Raw genomic sequence first — 23,379 nt, 5'->3', positions numbered from 1 at the left:
CCTATGCCGTTTTGTGTTCTGCATTGATTAGATAAATGTCCAAATCTTCCACAAACATAACATCTCACATTCATTCTGTAATTTTTAGAGTTGTGACCAACTTTGTTACATTTAGAACATTGACCGGTGGGTGTGTTGATATTCTGATAATTTCTAGATCTACATTCATTTGCTCTATGACCATACTTATTACAGTTAAAGCATTTTCCATTGAATTTATAAGCATTAGGTTGTCTTATTAGTTTGCTGTGATCCTAAGTATTTGCAGTACCAGAGCTTTCACCAACTTCAAAGCCAATTCCAGAAGTTTCACCTTTAGGTTTTTTATTCTTCAGCAAGGTGCCAAGTTCCTCTAAACTTTTCTTGAATTTTTCTTTATGTTGATTTGCAGTTTCTAGTTCTCTTTCTAAGACTTCTTTCTGTCTCATGAGTTCATTTGAGTCATTCTGAGTATGCATCAGATCTGTCTTCAACATGTCATTTTCATAGCTAAGTCTTTTGTTCTCATTTGCTACATCACTTAGTCTTCTGGTCAATTCTTCTTCATTCTTCTTCCTATCCTCAATCTCTTTGCAAAATCTCATAGTCATATCCTTCATCTCATTCTTTGTTGTCATGTTCTCTTGTTTCAACTTTCTTATCATATCATTAAGTGATTCCTTTTCATCATTCTCATTTTGCAATTTTTCACAAAGTTCTCTTCTCTTATTTCTTCCAATAGTAAAATTTTCTTGGAGTGCCTGAATGATATCCTGAGCTGCCCTTAAATCATCTTCTAGTTTGATATTTTTCAATTTCTTTGCATCAAAGTCTGAAAGACCTCCTTCAAGTTGCTTCATCAGATTCTCCATCTTTACCAGTGTCAAGATCTTCCTCAAGTTGTTAGGCTTCTGAAAATAGAGGACCAATCTCTGATACCAATTGTTAGGAATCTCACAAATATTGAGAGGGAGGGGTGAATCAATATTTAACCGGTGAGTAGAATTTCTTGAATTAAAACATGCAGAACATATTATAATAGTGTACCGGTATGCAAGAAATAATGCAATAAACAGAATTAAGAACATCCACATGAAAAGCACACCATAACACAAGGTTTTAACAAGGAAACCCGATGTGGGAAAAACCTCGGTGGGATTTGTGACCCACAATATTCACTCACTGGCCAATAAGAGAATATTACTTACAATAGGGTGTAGGAAAGCCAACTGCCTAGAGCTCACTGCTCAATGGGAAGTCTCACTAACTTACAATGAGGATTATACAAATCCAATATCTTGTACTGCTTTACAATAGCATCTATAATGCTTGATCCAGTACCGGTTGCTGCTCTGCTTCTTACATAAACCCTTGGCCTATATTTCGCATAATAGGTCTACCTAATAGTTTTCCTTAATGCTCTCTCACACACTTCCAAATGTCTACAATGATCTCTTTTATATATAAGAGTCATTTTACAATTTGCCAAGTCGGCTTACAAAGTTTTTACAATAATAAACAAAATATAATATAACAAAATCCTGTCGGCTTTTGTGCCGGTATACTTCTTTTCTTTGTAAGCTACATGCTTTTGAGTTGAGTAATTTTGATAATAGTGGGTCTTCGGTTAACAAAGTTGAATCTGCATTCAATTCTTTTCATCTTGATGAATCTAATGATTACAATGATAGAATGTATAAGTATGTTGAAAGAAATCACAGTGGAGCAAGTGAGAGATTTCACAAAAACATGGAAGAAGTACACAAACTCTATGAGGAAATCAGAAAGCAAGAAGAGTTTGAAGCATTATTGGCCAGAAGGTTACTGAGAGGCAAAGGTAAGTATAAAGGAAAGTTACCTTTGAAATATTTTAACTGTGATAAAATTGGACATATGGCTTCAAACTGTCCTAACAAAGAATCTACTAAAAAGAGAGAATACCAAGATGATAGACAGAAAGACAACCAATACAGAGGGCACCGAGACTTCAGAAGGAGAGATAGAAAGACATGCCTAGTAGTTGGTGAGGAATCCAATGATGATCAATTTGATGGGACTGAGACAGAGGAAGTTGTATATGTGTCTATCAAAGATGGATCAGATGAAGAAAGGTATGACGAAAAAGCCTTAATATCACACATAAATAATAATGATTCTTGGATCATAGATAGTGGATGCTCACATCACATGACAGGTGATAAACACAAGTTTGTTAAATTAGAAGATTATGATGGAGGTTATGTAAGATTTGGTAATGATGCACCATGTCCTATGAAAGGTAAAGTATCTATCACACTTCTTGACAATGCTAAATGTGATGATGTATATTGGGTTGAAGGTCTGAAATACAATTTGTTGAGTGTAGCACAACTAAACAATATAGGATACTGAATAGAATTTCAGAAAGGAATTGTCAAGGTTCATGACAAACATGGAAAGTTGGCTACTACCAGGACTCAAACAAGAGGTAATACATTTCATCTTGACTCAACTCAGAACAATTGATCCAGTACTGGTTGCTGCTCTGCTTCTTACATAAACCCTTGGCCTATATTTCGCATAATAGGTCTACCTAATAGTTTTCCTTAATGCTCTCTCACACACTTCCAAATGTCTACAATGATCTCTTTTATATATAAGAGTCATTTTACAATTTGCCAAGTCGGCTTACAAAGTTTTTACAATAATAAACAAAATATAATATAACAAAATCCTGTCGGCTTTTGTGCCGGTATACTTCTTTTCTTTGTGCCGGTGCTGGTGTAGAGTGTGATCTGCTGATGCCGGTATAATGCCTTTGTCCGTGCCATAGGATTGCAAGGTTGCCATCAGTGACAAAACCTTCAATCACATACAATGTCTCATTGGAGTGTGCATATGCCAACAGAAGGTGAAGCAAGGTTTTTGTGAAAGCATATCAGAACTACACCGGTACTAAATCCAGCATATGAAGATGCTATTTTGAGCAGTACATTCTTATTGGATTTAACCATCCAATTGTAGTCAGTGTGACTCCTATTTTGTGTTTGAGCAGTGAGCTCTAGGCACTTGGCCTTTCTGCATGTGCAGACCCCATTTGTATACACTTACTATCTGCAGTAGTATCATCTGATTGTGGGTAAGGTTTCCCACCGTGGTTTTTCACCTTACAGGGTTTCCACGTACAAATATTGGTGTTAAGTGTTGTGGATGACTTTGTCTTTTGGTTTCATGCATTAATCTTTACCAGTATTGCAATTATATGTTAAAACTGTCCACCGGTATAAAAGACTGGTTTACTGGTATTAAGCAATAAGTTGGTTAAGTTGTTTTGGTTTGAATTTATTTGACAACTGATTCACTCCCCTCCCCTCTCAGTTGTCTTTGGGACCTAACAATTGGTATCAGAGCCTAGTCCTCTTTTGCAAAAGTTTAACAGCTTGAGGAGATCCAATGTCTACTAACTATATTAGGAAGGACAATCCTAAACTTGATGGAACCAACTATGGCATATGGAAGATCAAAATGGAGACACATTAAATTGCATTGGAAAGGACATCTGGGAAGTTACAAAGAATGGCTATATTGCTCCTACTCCCGGTCAGCCTAATCCACCTATCTTGGGAAAAGATGAAGAAAATGATTGCAAAGCAAGAGAAGCACTTTTGAGCGCATTAACAGATCAGCAAATCATGGCATTATTAGATAGGTCCACTGCTAAAGCTATTTGAGATCATTTGGAAACACTAAATGAAGGAGATTCCACAGTCAAAATTGCAAAGCTTGAAAGCTTCCAGGTCAGGTATGAAAATCTGAAAATGGAAGAAGATGAAAGGATTTCTACTTTTATGGAAAGAGGTAATGAAATTGTTTTGGGTATTAAATGTTGTGGAGGAACCTTAAGTGAAGATGAAGTTGTTTCAAAAGTTTTAAGAGGATTGCCACCGACATATAAAATGAAAGCCACTGCTATAAATGAGTTAAGAACAATGCCTAATACATCAGTAACTAGAGATACATTGATTGGAAAACTTCCAGCCTTTGAAATTGAGGAATTTGGTCTTGTTGCTACTATAAAGATAGATTTAGCCTTTAAAGCGTCAACATCATCTGCATCATCATTTGACAAATCTGATTGGAAAGCCTTTTATGCAAGAGAACTCAAAGAAAGCAGGAAAGAAAATGAAGAACTTGAAGCACTATTTGCAAGGAAAATGCCTAAAGGTCCAGTTGGAAGTAAGTATGAAGGTAAAGCACCCTTTAAATGTTTTAACTGTAATAAGATTGGTCACATGGCTTCAAGATGCCCTAATAGACATGCTATACTAAGAGAAGAAGCTAGAAGAACATACAAGCCTAACCCTAAATATCAAAAGTATAGATTTAGGAAGAATAAAGACAAATCTTGTTATCTTGCTGATGAAGGAGTGACTGATAATTCTGATGAGGATCCGACAGACAATGGATGGGTTTTTGTTGCTATAACAAAACACCAACTGTCACCTACCATTCAACCGGTAGAGCAGGCCTTGGAAGCTAAAGTTGAAGTAAAGGATGAATGGATCATTGATTTGGGATGCTCACATTATATGACATGAGATAAAAGTAAATTATTGAACTTTCAAGAATATAATGGAGGTCTAGTGAGATTGGGAGATGATAAAGCTTGTTTGATCAAAGGTAAAGGTACAATATCTCTTGATGGAAAGCATAATACTGACAATGTTTACTATGTTGAAGTTTTAAAGCATAATCTTTTGAGTGTTGGTCAATTAGTTGAAAAAGGATTTTAGCTACAATTCAAAAATGGAAAATGCAAAATCATGAATAGAACTGGTTTAGAAATTGCAACCGGTAATCAAACTAGAGGTAATATCTTTCATTTGAATAACAGTGAAAAGACATGATTGATTGCACATATTGATGAAAGTTGGTTATGGCATAAGAGACTCTATCATGTAAACTTTGATTGCATGGTAAAAATCAGTACTACTAAGGCAGTTAGAGATTTACCTAAAATTGTCAAACCTCACAATACAGTATGTAAGGAATGTCAATTTGGAAAACAAGTTAGAGCCACCTTCAAAAGTATTCCAAAAAAATCTAATAATGCTCTTAACTTAATTCACACTGATTTATGTGGTCCAGCTAGAACTAAAAGTTTACAAGGTGATAGATATTTCATGCTAATCATTGATGACTATTCTAGAATGTGTTGGGTTACTTTTCTCAAAGAAAAATCAGAAGCACTTGGGAAGTTCAAACTGTTCAAAGCAATGGTAGAAAATGAAACTGGTAAGAAAATCAAATGTCTAAGATCATATCAAGGAGGAGAATTTACATCTAAGGAATTTAATGCATTCTGTGAAGTGAATGGAATCAGAAGACAGCTATCAACACCTCAGACACCACAACAAAACGGAGTTGTTGAAAGAAAAAATAGAACTGTCTTGGATGCAGCTAGAAATATGTTATTCGAAGCAAACCTACCACATGTATATTGGAGAGAGGCAGTAAGTACAACGGTCTATACATTCAACAAAGTTCACATCAAAGGTGAAATCGGTAAGACTCCTCATGAACTATGGTTTGGTATTACTCCTACTCTTAAATATTTCAGAATATTTGGAAGTAAATGCTATATTAGAAGAGATGAGTATATTGGGAAATTTGATCCTAGAAGTGATGAAGGAATATTTCTTGGTTATTCATCTAAGAGTAAAGCATATAGATGTTTTAACAAAAGATTGCAGAAAATTGTTGAGAGTACAAATGTGAAGATTGATGAACAATTTAGAGGAACTTCAAGGTATATAGATTTTGAACCGGCAACAGAAATTCTAACAAATGAACCTACATTGAATCCACCAGTACAGAATGAAGATCCAGTTACACTGGTATCATCTGAAAATTCCATAGTAACTAAGGAACAACAGCAAACAAAGACACCCCGGTATGTAAGACTGAATCATTCTGAAGATCAGATAATTGGAAATAAGTATAAAGGAGTTATGACAAGAGGAAGATTGGAAAATGAAGAGGTATGTCTTATTTCTACAATTGAACCATCATCAGTTAATGAGGCATGTGAAGATAAAGATTGGACTAAAGGTATGGAAGAAGAATTAGAATAAATTGAGAAGAATAACACTTGGACATTAGTTCCCCGACCTAAAGATAAAAATGTAATTGGAACCAAATGGGTATTCAGAAACAAACTTAATGAAGATGGTAAGGTAATAAAAAATAAAGCAAGACTAGTGTGTAAGGGATATTCTTAGAAAGAAGGAATTGATTATAATGAGACCTTTGCACTAGTAGCCAGAATTGAGGCAGTCAGATTATTTTTGGCTTTTGCAGCACATAAGAACTACAAAGTATATCAAATGGATATTAAATGTGCATTTCTGAATGGAGATCTTGAAGAAGTTTACATTGAACAACTTGATGGATTTTCTTTGACAGATAACAAAGATATGGTTTGTAGGTTAAGGAAAGCTTTGTATGGATTGAAGCAAGCTCCAAGAGCTTGGTATGCTAGATTGGATAAGTATCTTTTGAAGATTGGTTTTTCTAAAGGTAATGCTGATAGCAACTTATATTATAAAGTGACTAATGATGACATCTTGGTTATAGAAGTTTTTGTTGATGATATAATCTTTGGAGGAGAAGATGGATTATGTAAATAATTTTCTATTGAAATGCAGCAAGAATTTGAAATGTCTATGATTGGAGAAATAAAATTCTTTTTAGGATTGCAGATTTCTCAGACTGACAAAGGTATATTCTTGAGTCAATCCAAGTACTTAAAGGAGTTACTAAGGAAATTTGGGATGGAGAACTCTAAACCGGTAAGCACACCTATAACTACAAGTGACAAACTATCACTAAGGGATGAATCTACACCTGTTAATCCAACTAGGTACAAATCTATGATAGGAGGTTTACTGTATTTGACACAAACCAGACCTGATATCATGAATGCAGTATGTATTGTTTCAAGATTTCAGAGTAATCTTAGAGAAAATCATGAATCAGCAGTAAAAAGGATTTTCCGGTACTTACAAGGCACTACAAATCTTGGATTATGGTATCCTAGAGATGAAAACTTTGAATTATGTGCATACATAGATTCAAATTGGGCAGGAGATGTGGATGATAGAAAAAGGACCACCGACGAAGCATTTTTTCTTAGAAACAGACTAGTTTCTTGGTTGAGTAAGAAACAAAGTTGTACATCCTTATCAACAGCAGAATCAGAATATGTTGCAGCAACAACTAACTGTACACAAATACTATGGCTTAAGAAAATGTTGAAAGATATAAAGGTAAAATGCAAGGAGCCTATAACTATCTATTGTGATAACACTGCAACAATTGATATATCTAAGAATCCGGTACTACATTCTAAAACCAAACATGTTTCTATCAAATTGAATTTTCTAAGGGAAAATGTTGAAGCAAAAGAAATAAAACTAGTTTACATGAATATTAAAGAGCAAATTGCAGATATTTTCACTAAACCTCTGCCTAAGGAGACTTTTGAATATCTTAGAGATCAGCTTGGGGTCATACCCCCACTGGTAGATACTTAGAGAGTTGATGTTCGTCATCAACTGGCAGAATTAATAGAGAAATCTTTTACTCCGGCTTTGGTGAGGAAGCTACTTCTTAGGGGGAGTAGTTGGTATACTAAATTGGTTGGTATTTTGTATATGAACTTGGTTTTATAGTAACTTTGGCATTTGATGTCAAAGGGGGAGAGATTGGTATGGAAAAACACAAGGAAACACATATCACTCTCAGGGGGAGAGATTGTTACTTTGGGAGAGATTACTTATATTTTGGTAATTGTTGATATTTTGGTATTTGGCATTTCTGTTTTGGCACTTTGATAGATTTTCCATCTTGTGTAGCCATCAATGCCAAAGGGGGAGATTGTTGGTATTTTGGTATGGTTTTTTCATTAATGTCAACACCTACTAACACTTATCAACTTTGGCACTTTGGAGAATCAACAACATTCATCGGCAAGCAAATGACTCATGCACAGTCACTGGTATCTGGTACACCAATAGGATATAATGATCACCGACACTTGGAATGGCATGGAAAACACTTGGTTATGTCGAAGACATCATTTGGACACTTTGTCTTGGAGATTTGATTATTGGTATATTCATATTTGCATATTTGTTGTTACCGGCAAATAGGTCCAGGTTATACATCGACAGGTTTATCTTTTCCAGATCAGCATGGCATGCTATGGAGATGATTTATTATTATTGTAAATGCATTAAGCCGATATGTTGAATTAGTTATTGCATCGGGCATTAATTTATTTGTAAATTGATTTTATTGTAATATCCTTTAGAGCCGACCTACTAAAATTGGTCCTAGGGTATGATATAAATATAAGATCTTATTTGTAAGATCAAATGTGGAATGCGAAGAAGAATTGTGAGAAGTTATATGTGAGAATAAGCAAGCTATACATGTAGACATCATTTGAAGGTGAAGCAAGGTTTTTGTGAAAGCATATCAAAACTACACTGGTACTGAATCCAACATATGAAAATGCTATTTTGAGCAGTACATTCTTATTGGATTTAACCATCCAATTGTAGTCAGTGTGACTCCTATTTTGTGTTTGAGCAGTGAGCTCTAAGTGCTTGGCCTTTCTGCATGTGCAGACTCTATTTGTATATGCTTACTATCTGCAGTAGTATCATCTGATTGTGGGTAAGGTTTCCCACTGTGGTTTTTCCCCTTACAGGGTTTCCACGTACAAATATTGGTGTTAAGTGTTGTGGATGACTTTGTCTTTTTGTTTCATGCATTAATCTTTACCGGTATTGCAATTATCTGTTAAAACTATCCACTGGTATAAAAGACCGGTTTACCGGTATTAAGAAATAAGTTGGTTAAGTTGTTTTGGTTTGAATTTATTTGACAACTGATTCACCCCCCGCTCTCAGTTGTCTCTGGGACCTAACAAGAGAGAGAGAGAGAGAGAGAGAGAGAGAGATTAGGGGAGAGGGAGAGAGATGGGTCATATTGTGTCGTTATGAGTCATAAGGGGTCCTATGGTGTCCATAGGGGTCATATGGTGTCCTACGACCCATTAGGACACCATATGACCCCTTAAGACACCATATTTGGTTGTTATGGGTCATATTGTGTCATATGACCCCTTCTGACACAATATGACCCTTTATTACACCATATTGGGTCGTTTTGGGTCCTATGGTGTCCTAAGGGGTCATATGACATAATATGACCCATAACGACCCAATATGGTGTCATAATGGGTCATATGGTGTCATAAGGGGTCCTATGGTGTCCTAGGACCCCTTAGGACACCATATGACCCCTTATGACACCATATTGGGTTGTTATGGGTCATATTGTGTCATAATGGGTCATATTGTGTCATATGACCCCTTAGGACACAATATGACCCCTTATGACACCATATTGGGTCGCTTTGGAGCCTATGGTGTCCTAAGGGGTCATATTGTGTCCTAAGACCCCTTAGGACACCATATGACCCGTATGACCCCTATGGACACCATATGACCCCTAACGACACCATATGGTGTCATAAGGAGTCGTATGTTGTCCTTAGGGGTCATATGGTGTCCCATGAACCCTTAGGACACCATACGACCCATTATAACACCATATTGGGTCGTTATGGGTTCTATGGTGTCCTCAGGGGTCATATTATGTCCTACGACCCCTTAGGACACCATATGACCCCTAATGACACCATATATGGTGTCATAAGGGGTCCTATGGTGTCCATAGGGGTCATTTGGTGTCCTACGACCCCTTAGGACACCATATGACCCCTTAAGACACCATATTGAGTCGCTATGGGTCCTATGGTGTCTTAAGGGGTCATATTGTGTCCTACGACCCCTTAGGACACCATATGGTGTCATAAGGGTCCTATGGTGTCCATAGGGGTCATATGGTGTCCTACGACCCTTTAGGACACCATATGACCCCTTAAGACACCATATTGGGTCATTATGGGTCCTATGGTGTCCTAAGGGGTAATATTGTGTCCTACAACCCCTTAGGACACTATATGACCCCTTAAGACACCAAATTGTGTCGTTATGAGTCATATTGTGTCATATGACCCCTTAGGACACAATATGACCCCTGATGACACCATATTGGGTCATTATGGATCCTATGGTGTCCTAAGGGGTCATATTGTGTCCTACAACCGCTTGGGACACCATATGACCCATAACGACACAATTTGGTGTCTTAATATCTCTCTCTCTCTCTCTCTCTCTTCCCTCTCCTTCCCTCTCTCTCTCTCTCTCTCTCCCGCTCCCCCCTCCCTCTCCCTAATATCATATACTAATTTATTTATAAATTAATATATTAAAATATTATATATTAATATATTAATAAACATTAGATTAATTATGTGCAAATTTAGTTAGTGAATTTACTTATTAAAATCGGATAACCAATAATATCGGATATCCGATTTGTGTTGTAAATTTTTCAAATTTCAAAATACAGCTCAAGAATGCTTTGGGATTTCGCTTGGAAGTGACAAGCCTAGAAAGTCAACTGAAAAAACGTGTTTTTCAGTATTCCTTGATTTTCCAGACTTTACACTGGTGGTTGACGACTTTTTTTGTAGCCAAATTTGATAAAATGAAAAGGGTTTTTTAAGGACGTTCTCAACTTTCCAACAATATAAGGCTTGTCTTATTTTGACTTTAATAAATAATTATTATTTATTTTCTAATTGAATTCTAACAATAGTCCTAATTGATAGACTGATTGAAAAACACTCATAACTTTCAAACAGTATAACATTTTTTGAATCCAAAACATGCATCACATCATATGCTTCGTCTACTATAAGGAAAAATTTTAAAAAAATTAAATTTCATAAGGTTTTGACCAAGTTAAGGTGCTCAAACGTAGGAGTTTCTAAATTTCTGAAAAGTTGTAGTAAAAAATTTAGAAAATTATTTATTTACTTTATAAAAAATAAAAATAAAATATATGTGTCACATTCGGCCATGAGTCTAATACTTATATTATAAATATTATAAAAAAATATTATGATTTGATTGTGATTAGGGCGGTCAGACATACGTCTACTTCTTATCTTTTTCCTGAAATTTTAGTACCACTGCATTGGAATTTGAAATTTTCATCATATAGGATTTTTTTTTTTTCCAAAAAAAAACTAGTAGCTTAGAAACTAAATTCAATTTTCTATATATTCTCTTCTTACATATTTTAAAAATAATGTTCACAACTTATTCAAATTTTCATGGCAAGTTGCATAACTCTGATTTTCTGAAATTTCATTGCCACTTAAGGGCCTGTTTTGGCACACCATGATCCTACACATACCCTGCTCTCAAACTTCGATACACAACTCAACAAACAAATGTTGTTAACATAGAAGACTCTCTACTACTAACCAAGACTCATAAAATATAACAATTCTTTCATTATTGAAAGCAAATTACAATTCAAAACTCTATGAATACAGAGTGATCATTACCAAAACTCGTGCAAAACTCCCTTCGTCAATGCCCAAGAACTTCTTACAACTACAATCCACACTTTCACTCACAAAATTTCTCATCACCCTCTACTATGTAGCTAATTCTAATCCATCTTCCCTTGGCCACTGCTTCCCCATCCTCCCCACATTCTCTTGACTGAATTTCTTCTTGGTCACAACTTCCCCCCTCCCTCCTGGGTTGTTGCCTCCTCCTCAATTTATATATTTATTTTAATATTTTAAATATGTTATCCTATGTGTGTTACTTCAACTCCCATTCCCCTCGATGCATGCTCTTCCATCTTTTAATTGTTCTACCACAATTTAATGCAAACTTTTTCAAATTAGTGGCATTTCATTTCTTCACCGCTTTGTATGTGGCGACGGTTATGGGATTATTCTCACTCCGGCATGTATTATTGGATGTCCAAACTTTCTTCCAAAGCTCCCGTTTTGGCATGACTGGTAAAATACAATATGCTCCTACATCAGATGCACCTTGTAGAAACTTTGTGTGCACAGGCTCACAAAAGTGGAGTTGAGTGATAGAATCGCCCTTTGAGATTGCAAACAATCTGTAGCAAACTCCATCGATGTGACAATTGCACATGAAATTAGTTCTTTTTCCTCTTCTTCGAGCATCTTGTTGGAATAATTGTCATGCTCCTCCCATGACTTTTCTTAACACTCTTCACTCCTCTCGTGGATTTGCATCCACCACGTTTCTTTCTTTGCCAAATATCCTCTTCACTCTTCCCCTCTTTCATGGATTTCAATCCACCATGAACGAACCACCTCCACCAAGTTTCACTTGCACAACCTTTCACAAATTCCACATACAAATATGCAACATATATATTCCACCTTGCCACTATGCCATCCCCTTTCTCGCTCACTTCAATACGCAAATTAATCTCAAATTCTTTATTACAAGATTCATAAAAAATTACCTCTTCTGCTGCAACGTCTTCTTCATCAGCTCTCACTACAACTACAACTACATTTGGTAAGTCATCTTCTTTCTCATTCTCTTCACCCGAAACGATCTCCTCTCTTAGCAACGAGTCATCTTTATCACGTCCTCAATTAACTACAACTTCAACTTCATTCTCTTCTTTCATGTCTTCAACAAGATATGTAACTCTATCATCCCTTGGACCTGCAACCAATGCATTCCACTCTACCTCCACTGCTGCAATTTCTTCTTTCTTGTTCTCATTTATCTTCTCCCCTTCACATAATATTTCTAATCTTTGTATCGCCTCTTTCAACAAGAGATTATCTTCTTCTTCATTAATTGCTTTGTCAAAAATAGGTCTATCAAAGGCCATTGCCATTTCAATTTTTATCTCTCCCTCTGTGCTCTCCTTGAAGCGTACTTCTGTAATCTTTTCTCCTTCACGTTCACCTACATACATAGTTATGAAAAAAATATTTCCTTTCCTGTGTCATTTTTTTTTACTTTCCACAAACTCTTCACCCTCAGGTCCTAGGGCAAGTAGCCTCCAATCACACTTCTAATTGTACACAAAAGATACAATTCCTTTAATCCACTTCAAGAAATCCAATGTAAAGTACCTTACATTTGATGATCTGTTCACTTGTTCAAGGACCTCTCCTCACAACTCTACCCTCAAGTCTTGGTTTTAAGATACCTCACAATCAACAATCTACTTGCACAGTTAGGAACACTCACTCTGATACCACTAATTTAGTTAAAAAACTACCTTGCCCTCAAACTTCAATACACAACTCAATACACAAATGTTGTTAACAAAGTAGAGACTCTATGCTACAAACCAAAACTCATAACATATAACAATTCTTTCATTATTGAAAACATATTACAATTCAAAACTCTTGAATACAAGGATAGATCATTACCAAAACTTCATTCGTCAATACCCATGAACTTCTTACAACTGCAACCCACACTTTCACTCACAAAGTTTCTCATCACCCTCTACTATGCAACTAATGCCAATCCATCTTCCCTAGGCCACTGATTTCCCATTTTCCCCACATTCTCTTGACCAAATTTCTTCTTGGTCGCAACTTCTCCCCCCTCCCTCATGTCACTACCTCCTCCTCAATTTATATATTTATTTTAATTTTTTAGAAAGTCATCATGTGTTTGTTACTTCTTCTCCCATTCCCCTTGATGCATGCTCTGCCATCTTTTAATTGTTCTGCCATAATTTAATGCAAACCGTTTCAAATTAGTGGTGTTTCATTTCTTCATCGCTTCGTATGTGGCAATGGTTATGGATTATTCCCACTCAGTCATGCATTGATGAATGCCCAAACTTTGTTTCTTGTTCATTTTCACTTGTACTTTCATGTTTATTTATATATACCTTATAACATTTTTCAATCTTTGGTATTCAATCTAGTCATTTTTTGTATTCATATTTACATTCAATTGCATACATCCATTCCATGTCTTGACATCAATATTTTACTAAAGGTTCATTTCCATATCATTCTAGACTAAATGTCAAATTGTGAATTTAAAATGGAATCTCTAAAAGGCATATTTTAAATATGTATTTTTTTTTTTATTGTTTAATTAGATAAAAATATATATTTAGAGATTCTGCATAATTGATTTGTTTTATATAGATAAATGATAAATCTCTCTATTCATTTTCACTTTTGTGTGTGTGTGTATAAAAGCTAACTAGTGCAATGAACATAAAATCAAATATAAACACACTAGCTAATATACCTTCATTTCCTTCTTGATGAACCAAAATGGATGCACCTTACTCCATTTTATTTGCTCTTTTGATTTAGGATATGTTGATTGCTCTCAAACAGTATAACAATATGAAGATTCTAGGATGATTTTTGGATAAATATGATATGATAGCAAGTGATAATTCGTGAAAAGAGAACACTCTAATTTATATTTTTTTATGGAATAATGGATGGTCAAGATGCAAAATGGCATGGAGGGCTAAGATTACGTGAGACGAGGTAAGATGGATTGAAGGTTTATCCTTGCGACAAGTGGCACAAGGTGTATGTAATGTGAAGAACATCTTGGGAAGAACAAGGAGATGACATGTGGAGGCAAAAGTGGCAAAGTGGAAGAGGTGTAAGAAAGAAAAGGTGACAAATTGAGAAAAAGGGAAAGTGTTGGCTTGACGATGATTGTAATGGATGACTTCATGTGTTGTCATTGATGGAACATGTATACACACACATATGTTCACATTGTCATCTTAGTTAAAAGACAAAGCGATATTACTTCTAAAAGTTACTTGTACTGCAACCAGTATTGATGTTTAGTTTAAGATGGTTTTAAAGGGTGTCTAACCGGTATATGTAGACAACCAGTATATGCAAAAATGGCTTGACACCAACTTGGAAATTCAGTGGAAACCATCAAAGAAGCAAATGGAGGATAATCAGTTTACATGTTGATAGTGGTTAACTCCAAACCGGTCTCAGTGTTCCAATTGATATTCATTGATTGTGTGATGAGTTATCACTAGTCGTGATGAATTATCCCTAACCGACAAAATTGGCTGCAATTTGTGATAAGTTATGTTTGATTGTCCAGATACATTGCACCTAGAAAATTGTGATATGATTCCTAAGCCGACATGAAATCTAAATGTCTATATAATGAAATTAGGATGAACTATTTTTATGATATGGTATGATGCAAGATAGAAGTGCTAAGTTATTGAAGGCATTACAAAATATGTTGGTGATGAAGTTGGTGATGCAATTTTGAGCGAGCAGAAGAGGATCTAATCAAGCAAGTTGTGCTACTTCTAGATCACACCACCTGTTGTTTTCTAATCACTACAATAGTCAAATCCCCTAACCAGGTAAGCTCTAACAAGCTTCAATGTATAAATCCTCTAACTACTCCTAACAAGGTACTACCTTTAACAGGGTATAGCTCCTAATAGAGCTTTGGTATCTTTAACAAGATTCCCTCCTAGCAGATCATCTTTGTAAACCCTAACCCATCAGTTATCTATTACTGCAGATAGTTAACTTGTGAGTCCCATCTCACCGTGGTTTTTCGCATTTGGGGTTTCCACGTATAAACACTTGTGGTATGGTGGATGTGTTTAATTATTGTGGATTCTTTAATACCATTTTGGATTGCATGCATAGTGTTTAGTAAACTTGTTAAGTATCTCAATCAATCAGTATTTAAATTAGTATTGTTTTTACTATCACTGATTCACCCCCGCCCCCTCTCAGTGCTTTATAAGTCTATCAATTGGTATCAGAGCCAAACTTCCTTAAGGCTTAATCATTTGGAAGGAAACCCTAAAGCCACCATGGGGATATGAGCTACTTAGAGATTGCTAGAGTGCTTAATGCTACCAAGGAAGAGCTTGAAACCCTAAGGGTTAGATTTAAAGCTTCACAAGTCAAAAGGAGAGAGTTGACTAAACAACTATTGGAGATATCTGATAATAGTTCTTCAGATGAAGCTAACATTGATGCATAAGCTGAAGAAGTTGAAAAACTGAACGGTGAGAAGCTAAATATGAGAAGAGAGTTATAAGCCCTAACTATTTGCATGAGTCAAGAGTTGGAAGCTAGGAGGGCAGCTGAAGACCTAATCAAAGAAAGAGATCATCAGATAGCTAAGATCAAACAAGAGAATGCAACTTTGCATGAGCATTGGCATGAAGAAAAAGAAGAAAAAGAGGCTTTGTAGCTAGATCTTGAAATGACAACATCCCTAAGAGAGACTCTTACAAAACACAATGAAGATCTTACCATAGAACTCACTGAGGCTAATGGAAAGCTAGAAAAGTTCAATAAGAGTTCTTCTATCCTGGATGAGAAGATCCAATCTCAGAGGATGAAAGGAGATACATCTGGACTAGGCTTTAATACATCTGATAAAGGAGAGACTTCTCGTACAAAGAGCAACACTCACAAGGACAAAACTGCTCCTAAGGCTAGCAAGCCTACCGGTAAGAAAGGTTTTAAACTTGTTTTCTTTGTCTGTCTTAAACCTGGACATACTGCAAATGTGTGTAGAAACAGACCCAATGAGAATACAGGCTATAATGCAAATGCTAGGCATGTATCTAGGAGATTTGAAGGTCATTGTTTTACATGCAACATGTATGGACATAGATCAATTTAATGCAGATATGGAGCAAATAATCCAATACCTCACATGAATCCAAGACCTAATTGTAACAGAATGAGACTCTATGACAACTGGGAAACATGAACTGGCAAAATTTTTATGTCAACCGATTTAGTCCATTTGAAATAGAAAAGGTAACTAATGCCATTTGCACCATTTGTAACAATTATAGTCATGTGGCTATGAACTGCAGAAGGAGAATGGGAAGAGACAATGCAGGACCTTGGAGATCATCCGAAATGCCCTACTATCATTATCATAAATTGAGACACATGGCAAAGTTTTGTAGAACCAGAAAGATCAAACTGGTTAATCATTCTGTAGACCAGAAAGGTAAGTAGAAGGTAAATGTTGAGGAAACCATAGAAGAGATGAACCGAATTTGGAAAAAGAAGAGTGATGATATGCTTGCAGAAGAACTTAATCCTTCACCCAGTGTGGAGAATCCTGCACCAGTGAATTAAGCCTTTCAATAGGGCTAAGGGGAGCATAGTGGTAAATTTAATTTCGGACCCCTTAAAAGATGCATGGTAAGAAGGTTTGCATTTTTGAGTTATTCTATGAGAAATCTTGATATCTTTGTCTATCGGTTTGTCAAAAGACTGTCAACTGGTTTTACACTTGTTAATATTGAATGTATTGCTAAGCGGTGTATTAGGATTTGTAACCCTATCGGTGGAGCAATTTATGCAGTAGATAAAGATGATAAAAGTGAGTTTCACTATGTTATTTTTACCCTAAATGCATTCGAAAGAGAATTCTTGAGCACTTGTAGAGTGAAAACAAAATTGCTAGTTGGTTGTAGACAAATTTGTGTTGAGAATTACGTGATTGAAGCTTATTTGAAGATTGGTGAAGGTGGAATTGGTGTGCATTTGAGTAATCAACTGGAAACCAAAGCAGTGTGGGAGAATTAAGGTATTTCTTTGTAAATCCCTTTCAAATCAAGTTTATCAGATTGTCTTTGTCATATAAGAAAGTAGAGAGACTTATGATCACTTCAAAACCAATGGAGGTTATGGAATCTCAACAAATAGTGTCTTACAATGCTTTGTCTCAAGTTCCTGATGGTGTTATCATAAAAGGTGATTTGTCTAGTTATATTGATTGTAAAATCGAAGATTTAGGATCGTTGTCAATTTATTCTCAATTGAAATCCTTGTGTGATAAAAGCGGAAAGATCAAACTCGAGTATATTAGGGTTTATGAGAAGGGTTTTCACAATGCAACATATTTTCTTGGGGATTTTGAAGAGGAATATGTTAGAATTATTCTTAGTCGAGTTCATGGTGAAAATATGTATTTGGAAAGGTCACATACGATCACCAAGGAAGCTATCCATGTTGTGACTATATGTTGTGACTAGTTTTTGACAAACTGGTGAAGTTCCCAAGCTGAGGAGAATTTCTAAAGAGACTGCAGTGACATTAACTCAGAATACCTCTGATGGTCGAGCATTTTCATTTAATAACACTAAGGACCCAATGGTTAGACTGGCTACCATGGTTATAGGCTACATGATATTTTATTCCAGTAGAATGAATAGTGTGTCATCTGCAGCAGTGCATACAACCTATAGAATGATTGCTGAGAATGCAGATTATGACCTATGTGAGGCCATAAGCAGTCAATTGATGTTAAATTTGCAGTCAATTAAGAAGGACAATAGTCAAAAGTTCAAATTTGGTCAGTTATTGATTGGTTTATTCTTTTACTTTCAGAATTTCCTACCAAAAATTGGTGACCTTGAATGGTCAAAAGACCTACCGGTAACAACCCAGATCAAGAACAACATTAAGGCTGTTAAGAACACTTTCTTTGTTGCAATGAACATGTACTTCAATGAATTCCAAAAGAAAATGAGTACGAGGGTGAGGCTACCTGAAGACGCGGCAAAAAACTTTGCTAAAGACATCATTTTCATAGTCACCATTGACTTTTATCTCATGGAATCCATTGAACCCAGAGAGGATGAAATGGAAGACATGAGCTATGAAGTCAATTATGATATTGATTCGTTATGCTAATATCTTATTGGCATCTCCAGTAGACAAGAAGAAGAAAAGAGTGGGAACATTTGAGGGGAAAACTACATTAGGTGAAACCAGTAGTGCTCAACCTAGTAGTAGTTAAGGAAAGAAGAAGAAGGTTGAGCCAACACCTTTAGTGCCAACAACTACAAGAGTGACACGTAGTGTCCAAGTTAAAAAGGAACCAACACCAAAGGTATATATAAAGAAGTAGATTGCAATGAAGAAGAGAGGATGCCAACTAATTCTTCAAGAAGAATCTGATGATACCGATATTAAGGAGGAGCCAAATAAAATGAAGGCAACTGATAAGATAGTCAAACCAGTTGAAGACACCTCTCAACAGGGTATTCCCATTAAAGATTTGTCTTACAAACCTATGTCTAATTCTGAGAGAATGGTAAAGACATTAGGGAGGAATAGGTTTGATAATGTTAAAGAATGTTTTGATTCATTTGATGAAGATTAGAAGGAACAAATTGTTCAACAGGTAATCAACCATTTGTGTCAATACAATCGATTACCTCATGATCTTAAGGATGAAATTTATGATTCTTTATATTATATTCTTTTGAATAAGTGGGAAGAGGTTGTGGAGAAAGATCAATAAATTATTGATAACGTATTCATTCAATATTTTCCTGATTTGTCTAACGATAAATTGGTTGCATTGATTAATAATTATAAAGGACAATTTCTTTTTAAATCAAGAAGATTAAAGTTAATAAGTGGAAAGGTGCAATCTGTTGAAGTTGAGACTTATCAAATAGAAAGAAATATTCAGAGGATGCATAAACAAATAGAGTCTCAACAGACTGATGAACAAGAGACTATGGAACGACCGGAGATGGATGAGGAAGAAATTGTGACATCTGATATTGTCTATCCTATCAAGAATAAGGATAACACGACTTCCCAACCGGTTATTTTTGTTGGTGATATATAGGATACCATTAATCTATTTGGTGATATTATTGGAACAGATAAGAAGCCACTGGTTATTACTATTTCACAGGTTAAAACAGTTGAAATACCAGCAATTCAATCAAGTGTGGATATTCCACCCCCACCGGTAAAATATCAACAAGTGAAAACACAACTGCCACCAGTCACTAAGGCTACTCAGGAGAAACCTATAGAAAAAGTTGAAGAGAAGCCCTTTGAACAAGAAAAAGAACAAGAGAAAGAGAAAATCGAGGAGAAGAAATATGTTGAACAAGAAAAGGCAATAGTCAAGCAGCAAAATGATGATGATGATGACTCATTAGGCATCAAAGGGTCTATAGATGTAGAGAATATGAGTGCATCAGAACTAATGGAGATTACAACTGTGATGCAATCCAAGGCTCAGAAGAAGAGACTAAAAGAACAGAGGAAGGAAGCATAAACAATCCAAACTGTTGTGGAGATCTTGTCCAGTCTTCTACCAGAGACTAATATAGGGAAAACTTGGCCAGTTGGTTGTTGTTGCTTCTAAGCAACTAAAGTCCCTTGAAGAAGCATCTCAGACTTTAGCTAAGAAAAATTATAGGAAGAAAAGAGGAGAACATGTAATGAAAGATATCGATATAGGGAAGATTTCTTTATCCCTGAACAAAGATCTTTTGAGAAAAGCTATTGAGACGGGAGGTAGAATTCTAGCCTACACATCTAATGTTTCATTTTTCTATACTAATTTAATTCAAAGGTGAACATAGATAGAACAAGAACTAGAAAACATATGTAATGCCTACATATCTTTACAAGATTCGGCCTTAATTTTTGGCGAATCGGTTGATGAGAAAAATCGGTGAGATATGTATGATTCTGAATAGGCAAAGAGACTATGATCCCTGAAGGAGTTAAAGAACTTATTGAGACCTAAAGTGGACATACTGCAACGAGCTTATAAGAATGCAGAAGCGGTTTTGGCTACTCCAGAGATGAGTACATTAGATGCAATGGATGAATTTTCTGCACAGGTCATGACCACCATTGAGATCACTGAAACCTTACTAAAAACATGGGAAAATGATTTTTCTCAAATGAGGCTTACTTTCAGTGACATTTTCTTGAGAATTGCAACGAACGCTCCTTAATATAGACTTTTAAATTTTTGTATATGTAAACTTTTGATGCAAATTTTTCTATATATATATTACTTTTCAATTTGGCATTGTTGTCAAAGGGGGAGCAGAAATATGTATGTGTGTTGTGAAAATTTTGTATGTATTGGAGGAGTGAAATTAAGGGGGAGTTGAAATATGTTTGTTGTACATTTTTTTGTAAAGCACACTGAAAATTTTCTAAGTGTTGCCATGAATGCCAAAGGGGGAGATTGTTGGCTTGACGATGATTGTAATGGATGACTTCATGTGTTGTCATTGATGGAACATGTATACACACACATATGTTCACATTGTCATCTTAGTTAAGACAAACTGGTATTACTTCTAAAAGTTACTTGTACGACAACCGATATTGATGTTAAGTTTAAGATGGTTTTAAAGGGTGTCTAATCAGTATGTGTAGAGAACCGGTATATGCAGAAATGACTTGACACCAACTTGGAAATTCAGTGGAAACCATCAAAGAAGCAAATGGAGGACAATCGGTTGACATGTTGATAGTGGTTAACTCCAAACTGGTATCAGTGTTCCAACCGGTATTCATTGATTGTGTGATGAGTTATCACCGGCTGTGATGAGTTATCACCGGTTGTGATGAGTTATCACTGACCGTGATGAGTTATCCCTAACTGACAAAGATTGGCAGCAATTTGTGATGAGTTATGTTTGATTGTCCAGATACATTGCACCTAGGAAATTATGATATGATTCCTAAGCCGACATGAAATCTAAATGTCTATATAATGATATTAGGATGAACTGTTTTTATGATATGGTATGATGCAAGATAGAAGTGCTAAGTTATTGAAGGCATTGCAAAATATGTTGGTGATGAAGTTGGTGATGCAGTTTTGAGCAAGCAGAATAGGATCTAATCAAACAAGTTGTGCTACTTCTAGATCACACCATCTATTGTTTTCTAATCACTACAACAATCAAATCCCCTAACCGAGTAAGCTCTTACAAGCTTCAATGTATAAATCCTCTAACAAGGTGATCCATTAGTTTGGATTCAGGAATCCTCTACCAAGGTTACTCCTGGGATCTTTAACAGGATTCACTCCAGCAGAGCATTTTTGTAGACCCTAACTGGTCAGCTATCTATTACTGTAGATAGTTAACTTGTGAGTCCCATCTCACCATGGTTTTTACCATTTGGGTTTTCCATGTATAAACACTTGTGTTATGGTGGATGTTTTACTTATTGTGGATTCTTTAATATCATTTTGGATTGCATGCATAGTGTTTAGTAAACATTTTAAGTATCTCAATTGGTCAGTGTTTAAAGTAGTATTGTTTTTTACTGTCACTAATTCACCCCCCCCCCCGCTCTGAGTGCTTTATAAGTCTATTAGAAAGTGTTTTAGGAAGAAAAATATCGTACATGTGAGAGCACCAAATAAAATATTTGATCAAAGTATGAGTTGGAAGTGGGAAAATGACTTGTACATGCAAGTCATTTATGAGGAGTATCTGGGAAAAGGATATGCACAGATGGTAGAGATGGGAGGAGTAGTCCAAGTACAAGGATAGATGGAGGCACACACACCTAGGCAAAGGAGATAGAGTTAGGGGAGACAGGTACATGCAAGGAGAGTGGAACCACCACTACTAGGAGTACAGGTATTATAGGGGAAGGGACATGTATAGGTACAATAGGAGGTACATGTACCATAGGGGGAAGAGAGAGGATGACATAGGGTAGGGCCTAGGGAGAGGTTGGAAGAGAGATTCATTACCTAGTAGTAGTATGATAGGTTGTAGGAGGAGAGGGACATTTTGTCTAGGGTGAGAGATGAGGAGCAGGCTAGGGAAACATCACTTAAAGTGCAGAGGGATGTCATGATAATGAAGGGTGATACAAACAAGGCTCATACATACAACTTACAAGTGGCACATTATTTGATGATGGTCGAGAAGGATATGCAAAGAGCTTGGGCTGACAACCTATAGGCAAACCCAGACATAGCGATAGTTGATAGAGATTCATAGAGGGAAGAGAGGGAATTAGTATAAGAGTAGGTACAAGAGATGGAGGGGGGGAGTTGATTAAGGAGATAGAGGCCATGAGGTCGAAGTTAAATATAGCTTGAGTATTATTGGCTAGGGTGGAGGTAGATGCAACACGATTGAGGGGGAAGAGATACATAGCTAGAGATTCTCTTAAGGCAGGGATTGACATGAGTGTTCGTAGATACATTAGCCACCCAACATAAGTGATCTGAGAGGGAGATTACTATAGGGATATTTATCATCAAGCAGTGGTAGTAGGACAAAGGGCTCCTAGCTATGCAAATAGCAATAGGTTAGGATGGAGTAGATCAAGGTCTTAAGGGGCATTAGTGGGCACGAGGACACCTTGACCACCATCAACAACACTAGGACCTTCACAGACAAAAGGTGGGTGTTCCTCTTTAACATTTTCTTTTGGTTGGGATACACACTCAATCCAAAAAAGAACCACTTATCATATCTTGGTACCGACATCTTTTGATTACTATATCTCATACACTTAATCAATTGCTCTAAATCATTGTGATCTCTTAGTCGAAGACATGGTTAGTGAAAAATTTAAAATCTTTCTTCACG

At 36.1% G+C, this 23,379-nt stretch overlaps 1 pseudogene; it reads right to left on the bottom strand.

The window, feature by feature from the left end:
* LOC131038444 (protein NRT1/ PTR FAMILY 5.10-like) overlaps positions 1-12,933 on the bottom strand; it is a 32,001-nt pseudogene extending 19,068 nt beyond the window's left edge.
* Positions 12,934-23,379: the final 10,446 nt, after the last annotated feature.

This window comes from Cryptomeria japonica, chromosome 8, assembly GCF_030272615.1.
Source record: "Cryptomeria japonica chromosome 8, Sugi_1.0, whole genome shotgun sequence".
Classification (NCBI taxonomy): Eukaryota; Viridiplantae; Streptophyta; class Pinopsida; order Cupressales; family Cupressaceae; genus Cryptomeria; species Cryptomeria japonica.
This window is presented reverse-complemented; position numbering and strand designations above follow the sequence as displayed.